Source organism: Oncorhynchus kisutch, linkage group LG6 (assembly GCF_002021735.2).
Source record: "Oncorhynchus kisutch isolate 150728-3 linkage group LG6, Okis_V2, whole genome shotgun sequence".
Taxonomy (NCBI): Eukaryota; Metazoa; Chordata; class Actinopteri; order Salmoniformes; family Salmonidae; genus Oncorhynchus; species Oncorhynchus kisutch.
The window spans coordinates 58,460,264-58,471,937 of record NC_034179.2 but is presented as its reverse complement, the minus strand read 5'-3'; positions in this window follow the sequence as shown (position 1 = coordinate 58,471,937).

The following is an 11,674-nucleotide window of genomic DNA, read 5'->3' as shown; positions in this document are numbered from 1 at the left end:
GACTTCTCATTCACCCCAGTAGTTGCACACTATATAGTGAATAGAGTGCCATTTGGGATGCAAACAATGTCTGTATTTAGTCTCCCTACTTGGTTTCAAGTGCTTTCGAGCCATACGCCCATATACAGTCCCTAACGCATCTGTCATTGTTACATCACACACATACTGTACATGATGTCTTGGCAAAAGTCCCATATGCAATCGGACCAACAAAACATGACACCGTGGACAGTGAAGGGACTCAATGGAGGCTAAACAATATGTGTCGTGAATGGCATCTGTAAATCGGGTGGGAAGCTCAGTGGCTCATTGAGTATGAGGAACAATGAGTGGCTAGAGTGAGCGAGCGGAGCGGGCCAGATGCGGCGTGGTGAGGCTGAGTGGGGAGACAGATTTACGGCCCTTTCTTTAATGAGGTAACATCCTTTTCACTCATAAAGACTTTTAAGAAACATTTTCTCCCACGTGAGGAAGTAGTTCTCTTCCAAGGCGAAGGGAGAGAAAAACATTAAGAGGTATTGTCACATTTTCTACATCAACATAAACAAAATGAAAGTAACCCGTAAAGGAAGTGTCTGGCTGTTCATGGGAAGTCGGATTACTCTAATAGCAGGGACCATTCAACCGCTCATGACCTCCACATACCTCTTATCACCTCTACTGCTGTACATATAATTCGTATTATATATTTTGGTGTTATATATGTATGCATAGATTGCATTTGGATTACTGACAGTGTTATTTGGGTTGTTTCTAGTTTTGTATTATTATTTATTATTTGTCTACTTGTTTAACATTTTACTGCGCCATTAGGAGCTGGTAACACAAGCATTTCGCTGCACCCGCGATAAACATCTGCTAAACTGTGTGCGCTACTTGATTTGATGATTTGATTTATCAAGCCAAATGGATTTACTAAAGAAAGCCAAAATGTGATTATGGCCCACATTATAGTGTGTGGTATAAATCTGAAGGCTGGAGATTGTTTTTGCAGAGGCAGTGGGCGGCCTTTTATGAGCAGCTAACATGAATGGAACAAGGTTTTACAACAGAGTAGGCAACAGAGGATGTGTGTGGTTGCAATCTGGGGCCTCCTGAACGATGGACGAGATTGTTGCCCCATCCTGAATGGTCGAGTCAGCCCCCTTTAACTTCTCAAGACTGCTAATCTCCGTCCCAAATGGCACCCTATTCCCTACATAGTGCACCACTTCTGACCAGGGCCCTATGGATGCACCCCTTTACTACAGCTTCTCCACCTTCACTCAACAGTGTTTGAACAGTGTTGAAGGACCCTCGGATGAAGAAAAGAAAAACATATCATTCATGAATGGGTGTTGCTTTCTTGCTTTTCATAAAGAAAGAGGGATAAAATGTCACAGAGGAGTCCCACTGACAGGGAACGACAAGTCTAAATTGATTTTCTGTTAAAGTGATGTAATCCGGTGCTACGGGTCAGGCGGAGATGTTATCTTGATTTGGGGTTCATTAATCCCGTGAGAAGCGATCCGATGACAGAGTTTCCACCTTGTCCCAGCTGCCTGGCCCTGCCAGGTGATTTAGGAGGGCTCCCTGCTTTAGTATGTAAACCATTTGCAGCAGGAATGTATAAGCAAGCAATAAAAATAGGATTTGGTCTGAGACACACGAGACAGACAGAGCCATAAAACAATGCACCCCATCTCCAGTGCGGCCGGCCAACGGTGGTTCTCAGCAGCAGAGGGGAGCCCGCAGGTTCAGAGTTTGCCAAATTACAGACTATAGATTGGAGGGGGGAGTGTGTTTAAACCTTAGAATTTATTATTTGGCCAGGACATTGCTATCCTCCTCACAAATAAACAACATATTTATGTATGACTCTCGTGAGGAGTACTTAAGAAGATGACACATGCACAGAAGTAGAAAAAAAAACATCTCAGAAAAGCTTGAAAAACAGAGGTCTTGAGCTTGGGGCCCCTGCAATAAATTCAGCCAGTCAAAAACATGGCTCCGTGGCCAATTATGAGCTTTACTGAAATAAGGCACAACATCGTACATGACGGCATGCACAGAAATACTTGATGGGCTCCCATCCCATGAGATGAGTTCACAGGAGATCTGTGCCCACTGCCCTCTCCATTCATCCATGTGTCTCCATCCTGACTTGCTGTTCTTCGAGTCAAGGCAAGTGGATAATGAAGTATTTTATCTGAAATCTGAATGACAGTGAAATGAACTCATTATTATTTTGTATTATTTTATTTGACAGGGGACAATGTACAACAATCATTGTGCCAAATGTTAGATTTGTAGTCCCTGTGTTCATTATCACTTGTGACTCAATATTGAATCAATTAAGATCAATGAGGTTATGTACATTTCTCTCCTTCAGAAAGGATTCCATTCAACATCGTCTCAACATCTGATCCAGGACCAGGTCCAACAGTGCTGCTCTCAACACCAGACCATTTCCTGCACCAATAGAAACAGACTCCATTACACAGAGATACAGGGGAAGAAAACACACAAGCCTTTAACACAAAAGGTTCATTGTTAAGCGGCAACGTTTTTCCTCTCCAGCAAAACTCAACTGAAATTGAGCTCCCTTTGTAAAAAATAAATAAATAGATAAAAGTATATTAAACCAATTTTGGTGGCAGGCATTTTGGTGGCAGGCAAAACAAATAGTCGTCATGCAAATGAGTGTAATGTATACACAGAATTACAACTTGTCGTACTGCATAAGCCAATAGCCAAGCAGAGAGTCCACAGAAACCTGCCATCAGGCAGGTAGACAGGTAAAAAAAGACATTTGCCCCAATGACTTCTACACCACACAGATATGATCTCTTACCTTCCTAAATTGCCAAGCGAACTGAAAATCCAAGTGAATGTAGTTTGACTGGATTATAGTATATATGTTTTAGGGAGGAATTAATCAACAATGTTATCGCTGCAGACAACTGGCATGGACAGAGATGGGAAAGTAGTGCTTCCTATTAAATAGCTCTATGGACATGACTATATAATCACATGCTAGTATTTCTGCCGTTGTACGATAGTGTACACGCTGTCTAATGCATGGCAGAGGTCATATGTCAAAGGACCTGCCATAAAAAAAGCCTGAGAGGAAAAGGGAAAGAGAAGAAAGCTGGGAGAGGGAGGAAGAGGAAGGGAGGAGGGGAGGAGGGGGAGTGTGGCGGTGGTGGAGGTGTCTGCTTTTTCTCAGAAGCGAGGCTGTGAGCAAGGCCGACGTGGAAAAGCCAGGGAAATGGAAAGTGGTGTGAGCGGGGAAGAATCTCCAGCCCTATGCAAGGCTCCAAACCCACCCCACGCCTACAATCCGGGACATGGACAGGGACAGGGACATGGACAGGGACATGGACACGGACAGGGACATGGACAGGGACATGGACAGGGACAGGGGCAGGGACAGGGACGAGGACAGGGACAGGGACAGCACACAGCCCTAGTCCCAGAGGCAGTGTGGGTCCAGATAAGACCCAGGGCCATGGCCAGGCTGTGTTGGTCTATCCTGGGTTCAGATGACAAGGTGGTCCACTGGCACCACTGGAGCTTAGCCCAGATTGACCCTGTGTTTTCTCTTCCAAGAGAATTCCTTACAAGACAAGGTTCAAACAATATGAACAGATTTATGTTGTTGCCACAGAATTGCCCTCTTTGCATTACGCTATACTGTGCTAACACTGCTCATGATGCTATTTAGTTGCTTTGCCACACACGCTTTCCCTCTATATTATAATACACATACTGTACACAGACGTCAATTCAACTTTTATTCCACGTTTCATTGAAATTACGTGGATTCAACCAGTGTGTTGAGGCTACCTCACCCAGGCAAGGCATCCATGGCTCATAATCAGGATGCTTCCCAAATGGCACCCTATTCCCTATATATTGCACCACTCTTGACCTGGGCCCATAGGGCCACCACTCAAAAAGACAGCCAACATTTCAAATGGGTTATTACTATGCTTCCAACCATCTAAATGCACAACCAAATTCCAATGGAAATACAACGTCTAGTTTTTGGTTTAGTTGTCACCCAAATGTCTGCCACTGCACTTTCAACTATTTATAAGCACAGCAAAGTTCAAATGGGAACACAATGTCAGGTATTTTGTTAATTCATACAAGAGATTAATTTATTATCACTGTGCTTCATCTAATTAGCAGAACCAAAATATCTGGATTGCAGCTGAGATTACATTAAAGGTACATGGTGCAAGTGATCAATGCCGTTTGAAATTATTCACAGATTATTACAGCAATTGTGAAGCTCTGCCCTGCGATGACCTATGCATGATATCTTAATACGATTACATAAAAATAAATGTTTAGTCACAGTAACCTCAAATGTGCCCATGGATGTGTTCATTATTTTAAGGATGAAGGATGATGTTTTTAAGGATTTAAGGATGATGTTACATTATTTTGTAAGATATCCTTAACTGTAGGCTATTTACTCTATTACAAAGTAATATTGAATTTTGTTTGGTTGACAGCGCAACCTTATATCAACATTTAAAGGAGATGTATTTACTGCTTGGATAGTTCCATCTGAGCCCCTGGCTTAATCCCATTCTTCAGCTCTCATTTTTGGTTGAGTTGGAGACGTGAATGCAACATATTATTTGTTAACAAATTAGGCTATTTATTGTATTTGAAAAGTGATATTGAATTGTGTTTGGTTGTCAACGCAGGCAGGCAGAGATTCGTAAACGAGGTCAGAGTCAGACAGGTACAGGACGGCAGGCAGGCAGAGATTCGTAAACGAGGTCAGAGTCAGACAGGTACAGGACGGCAGGCAGGCAGAGATTCGTAAACGAGGTCAGAGTCAGACAGGTACAGGACGGCAGGCAGGCAGAGATTCGTAAACGAGGTCAGAGTCAGACAGGTACATCAACATTTGAAGGAAGGAGATTTATCTTCTACAGTTCCATCTGTGCCACTGACTTAGTCTGGCTGCAATTCCAGTTTTATCACGACTCACGATAAGAACCAGACGGAGGCACAGGAGGCGGATAGTTCGATTCTCCAAATATTTATTATAACAAAAGGGGTCGGCAAAAGGCAGGTCGAGGACAGGCAGAGGTTCGTAAACGAGGTCAGAGTCAGACAGGTACAGGACGGCAGGCAGGCAGAGGTTCGTAAACCAGGTCAGAGTCATACAGGTACAGGACGGCAAGCAGGCAGAGGTTCGTAAACCAGGTCAGAGTCAGACAGGTACAGTACGGCAAGCAGGCAGAGGTTCGTAAACCAGGTCAGAGTCAGACAGGTACAGGACGGCAGGCAGGCAGAGGTTCGTAAACCAGGTCAGAGTCAGACAGGTACAGGACGGCAGGCAGGCAGAGGTTCGTAAACCAGGTCAGAGTCAGACAGGTACAGGACGGCAGGCAGGCAGAGATTCGTAAACGAGGTCAGAGTCAGACAGGTACAGGACGGCAGGCAGGCAGAGATTCGTAAACGAGGTCAGAGTCAGACAGGTACAGGACGGCAGGCAGGCAGAGATTCGTAAACGAGGTCAGAGTCAGACAGGTACAGGACGGCAGGCAGGCAGAGATTCGTAAACGAGGTCAGAGTCAGACAGGTACAGGACGGCAGGCAGGCAGAGGTTCGTAAACGAGGTCAGAGTCAGACAGGTACAGGACGGCAGGCAGGCTCAGGGTCAGGACAGGCAGAAAGGTCAGAACCGGGAAGACTAGAAAACAAAAACTTGAGAACAGGATAAACGGGAAACATGCTGGTAAGACCTGACAAAACAGGATGGACTGGCAACGACAAACAGAAAACGCAGGTAATAAAAACACAGGAGATAATGGGGGCAAACGGGAGACACCAGGTGGGAGGTGGAGACAAGCACAAGACAGATCAGGATGTGACAAGTTTGTCCACAAATGAATAACTGATATGTTGGATTCATGTCTAGGGCTGTGGGGTCACAAAATTTCATCAGCCGGTGATTGTCAAGCATATAACTGTCGATCTCATGGTAATTGACGTTATTGAACATTAACACTTTTAGCATCTTCTGGCTTCCACACATAACTTACAAGCCACTGATGCAGACCTTTGGAACATCTGCATTTGAAAAAGTCTAATAAATCCATGTAATACAGCCTACAACTTCACAATAAATCAATTATTTATTTTAGACAGGTCTAAAGAAGCATGACATGAAGAAAATGTAGTCTATTTCAGAAGAACAGAATAACATACTGAGTTGTCTTGATCTGGCTATGCCAAATGGCTGTGGGCCACACTAGGTCATTTAGCAGACACTATTTGCGTAGAATTCCCTGGCATTATTATATATTATTTTATAGAATGAAGAATACAATTGAACAAAGCTGAATAAAATAGAAATGATATTTCCTCCAAATGATTTGAGGGAGCGCATATTCCGTGTTGAGTGGTTAACAAAGAAATTAGGTACAACTATATGCTTCATTTAGAGTTATTAATGTAACTTTAGCTGTTCTACAAACGTTGGGCTATATGTTTAGAATTTGAATACATTGTAAGGCTGCATGATGCAACTCCAATGATGATTTGAAAAAAGTAGCTTGAAAGGCATGAGCTCTGCTTTGTTTTTTGAGTAGGCTGTACACACTTTATCAGTCTCACATTCACAATTTGACAAGCACTTGATAATGCCTCGAATTTCACGGCAGCATCCCATTTGTGTGGCCATAATGCAACCTAAAACAAATCCATGCCTTTTGCGGCCAGTGGCCGTTGTGCCCTTCACCCTGAGTGCTGAGTGCTCTGAAGCACTTCTCACTCACATGGCTCTCCATCATGTGATCGGGTCTTTCTCACAGGCTACAAGTGAAGACCAACACACCCACGACGCAACTGCGCGCCTGCCTATCCAATTCTGAGGTGCATATTGAAGATATTGGAAGAACAGATCAGAACGTTTAGCTTTAAATGTTGATAAACTATTAGGCTATTTCTTCATATTATAAGCTCAGCAATGCGCACAGGACAGTAGGCTATAAGCACAAATGTTCCATTAGCACAAAAACACCATTATCAAAAGCGACTACAAATGCGATTATACATGTAATGCTATAAAGGTGCATTTCTATGGTGAAAATTATATTCCCCAAACTAGAAACTCATGCGCTGCTTATGAATGCCAGTTAGGCTCCCTTGCCCCTCCAAAGGGGGCAGTATTCAGCCCGATCCCCAAGAGGTCAATTACCATGAGACCGGCAGTTAATTGCTTGACAATCACCGGCTGACAAAATTCCATGACCGTCACAGCCCTAGGTGGGACAGAACAACAGGATATGGAGCAGAGTGCTGGGTAGGCATGGTGTTAGCCAGGTCAATGACAACGGCATGAGACTGATAACTCTATGTGCTGAGCATGATTTCATCATCACTAACACCTTGTCCAGCAGAAGAGCAAAAATAATACACGGATGCACCCAAGCTCCAAACACTGGCACCTGATCAACTATGTCATAGTGAGATGTTCTGACACCAATGACGTCCTGCTGACACATTCCATGAGGGTTGCAGAATGCTGGACAGATCCCTGCATGACACTGGCTCAACTCCAGGTGAGAATACGTCCCCTCCCAATGCCTGCAAAAGTCCAGAAAGAGGCATCTGCACTGTGCCCAGCTTGAGAAAGCTGCAGTAAGGGACGAGTTCTGTTGCTCTCTCGCTGAAAGGCTGAAGGAGATTGAGCCTCTTCTGATCTCAGAGGACCCCATGGACCAGAAGGGGTCATCTATCAGCTAACAGGCAACGGCCCACTCCCTTGGCTACAGAGGTAGGAAACATCATGACTGGTTTGATGAGAACTCAGACACCATCACAACCACATTTGCTACTCTCCGCCAACAATGACGAGCATTCCACAAGGAAGTGCAAACAAAATTGCTTGCTCTGCAGAACGAATGATGGACGGATAAGGCAAAGGAAATCCAAATTTATGTCGACAAAAATGACATGCACAATTTCTACAGTCATGGCCAAAAGTTTTGAGAATGACACAAGTATTAATTTTCACAAAGTCTGCTGCCTCAGTTTGTATGATGGCAATTTGCATATACTCCAGAATGCTATGAAGATTGATCAGATGAATTGCAATTAATTGCAAAGTCCCTCTTTCCCATGCAAATTCCCGGTGCCAAGGTCCATAGTTTTACAGCAAGGATCTGGTGGAGTTTTGGGCTCTAGCCATGTATGAGTGGGGTTCGGGTGAACAGATGAGTAGGCCGGGGCTCGTACAGATGACCTACTCAGCTGTTCACCCGAACCCCACTCATACATGGCTAGAGCCCAAAACTCCACCAGATCCTTGCTGTAAACTATGGACCTTGGCACCGGATCACCGCTGCTACCGATTGGATATAGTGGCTAACGCCACTACCACGAAGCTAGCACCAGTTAGCCGTGAGCCAGGCACATCTCCCGGCTAGCAAACTAAATTCCACAATACCTCTTTGGCCATCTGTCTTGGATTCTCTGTCGACACGGTGCCCCGCCGCACCACCACGACTGGTCTGCCGACGAATACTCCATCCGCTGTGCCTTCATCCGGCCTCCGTCGGAGCAGACGCTCCTACTAGCCCAGGGCTACTAACTTTAAACGCAGTGCCGCTAGCATAGTGGCGGCTCCCCTGTTCCATCTACTGCTGCCCCCTGGACACTATGATCACTTGCCTACATAGCTGATGCCTGCTGGACTGTCCATTAATCATGGTACTCCATTCTGTTTATTTTTTTATCTGTCGGCCCCAGCCGTGAACTCAGGCTCTGTGTGTAGTTAATCCGACCCTCTCTGCCTAGTCATCGCCATTTTACCTGCTATTGTTTTGTTAGCTGATTAGCTGTCGTTGTGTTAGCTGATTAGCTGTTGTTGTGTTAGCTGATTAGCTGTTGTTGTGTTAGCTCTCCCATTCAACACCTGCGATTACTTTATGCCTCGCTGTATGTTTCTCTCAAATGTCAATATGCCTTGTATACTGTTGGTCAGGTTAGTTATTATTGTTTTAGTTTAAAATGGACCCCCTAGTTCCACTCTTCATACCTCTGATACCTCCTTTGTCCCACCTCCCACACATGCGGTGACCTCACCCATTACAACCAAAATGTCCAGAGACACAACCTCTCTTATCATCACCCAGTGCCTGGGCTTACCTCCGCTGTACCCGCACCCCACCATACCCCTGTCTGCGCATTATGCCCTGAATATATTCTACCACGCCCAGAAATCTGATCCTTTTATTCTTTGTCCCCAACGCTCTAGGCGACCAGTTTTGATAGCCTTTAGTCACACCCTCATCCTACTCCTCCTCGGTTCCGCGGGTGATATGGAGGTAAACCCAGGCCCTGCATGTCCCCAGGCACCCTCATTTGTTGACTTCCGTGATCGAGAAAGCCTTGGTTTCATGCATGTCAACATCAGAAGCCTCCTCCCTAAGTTTGTTTTACTCACTGCTTTAGCACACTCTGCCAACCCTGATGTCCTTGCTGTGTCTGAATCCTGGCTTAGGAAGGCCACCAAAAATTCTGAGATTTCCATACCCAACTATAACATTTTCCGTCAAGATAGAACTGCCAAAGGGGGAGGAGTTGCAGTCTACTGCAGAGATAGCCTGCAAAGTAATGTCATACTTTCCAGGTCCATACCCAAACAGTTCGAACTTCTAATTTTAAAAATGAATCTCTATAGAAATAAGTCTCTCACTGTTGCTGCCTGCTACCGACCCCCCTCAGCTCCCAGCTGTGCCCTGGACACCATTTGTGAATTGATCGCCCCCATCTAGCTTCAGAGTTTGTTCTGTTAGGTGACCTAAACTGGGATATGCTTAACACCCCGGCAGTCCTACAATCTCAGCTAGATACCCTCAATCTCACACAAATCATCAAGGAACCCACCAGGTACAACCCTAAATCTGTAAACAAGGGCACCCTCATATACGTTATCCTGACCAACTGGCCCTCCAAATACACCTCCGCTGTCTTCAATCAGGATCTCAGTGATCACTGCCTCATTGCCTGTATCCGCTACGGGTCCGCAGTCAAAAGATCACCCCTAATCACTGTCAAACACTCCCTAAAACACTTCTGCGAGCAGGCCTTTCTAATCGACCTGGCATGGGTATCCTGGAAGGATATTGACCTCATCCCGTCAGCTGAGGATGCCTGGTCATTCTTTAAAAGTAACTTCCTCACCATCTTAGATAAGCATGCTCCGTTCAAGAAAATGCAGAACTAAGAACAGATATAGCCCCTGGTTCACTCCAGACCTCACTGCCCTCAACCAGCACAAAAACATTCCGTGGCGGACTGCAATAGCATCGAATAGTCCCTGCGATATGCAACTGTTCAGGGAAGTCAGGAACCAATACGCAGTCAGTCAAAGCAAAGGCCAGCTTTTTCAAGCAGAAATTTGCATCCTGTAGCTCTAACTCCAAAAAGTTATGGGACACTGTAAAGTCCATGGAGAACAAGAGCACCTCCTCCCAGCTGCCCACTGCACTGAGGCTAGGTAACACGGTCACCACTGATAAATTCATGATAATCGAAAACTTCAACAAGCATTTCTCAACGGCTGGCCATACCTTCCTCCTGGCTACTCCAACCTCGGCCAACAGCTCCACCCCCCCCCCCCCGCGCAGCTACTCGCCCAAGACTCCCCAGCTTCTCCTTTACCCAAATCCAGATAGCAGGTTCTGAAAGAGCTGCAAAACCTGGACCCGTACAAATCAGCTGGGCTTGACAATCTGGACCCTCTATTTCTGAAACTATCCTCCACCATTGTCGCAACCCCTATTACCAGCATGTTCAACCTCTCTTTCATATAGTCTGAGATTCCCAAGGACTGGAAAGCTGCCGCGGTCATCCCCCTCTTCAAAGGGGAGACACCCTGGACCCAAACTGTTACACACCTATATCCATCCTGCCCTGCCTATCTAAGGTTTTCGAAAGCCAAGTCAACAAACAGATCACTGACCATCTCGAATCCCACCGTACCTTCTCCGCTGTGCAATCTGGTTTCCGAGCCGGTCACGGGTGCACCTCAGCCACGCTTAAGGTACTAAACAATATCATCACCACCATCGATAAAAGACAGTACTGTGCAGCCGTCTTCATTGACCTGGCCAAGGCTTTCGACTCTGTCAATCACCATATTCTTATCGGCAGACTCAGTTGCCTCGGTTTTTCTAATGACTGCCTTGCCTGGTTCACCAACTACTTTGCAGACAGAGTTCAGTGTGTCAAATCGGAGGGCATGTTGTCCGGTCCTCTGGCAGTCTCTATGGGGGTGCCACAGGGTTCAATTCTCGGGCCAACTCTTTTCTCTGTATATATCGATGATGTTGCTCTGGCGATTCCCTGATCCACCTCTACGCAGACGACACCATTCTGTATACTTTTGGCCCTTCCTTGGACACTGTGCTATCTAACCTCCAAACAAGGTTCAACGCCATACAACACTCCTTCCGTGGCTCTTAAACACTAGTAAAACCAAATGCATGCTTTTCAACCATTCGCTGCCTCCACCCGCACGCCCGACTAGCATCAACACCCTGGATGGTTCCGACCTAGAATATGTGGACATCTCTAAGTACCTAGGTTTCTGGCTAGACTGTAAACTCTCCTTCCAAACTCATATCAAACATCTCCAATCCAAAATCAAATCTAG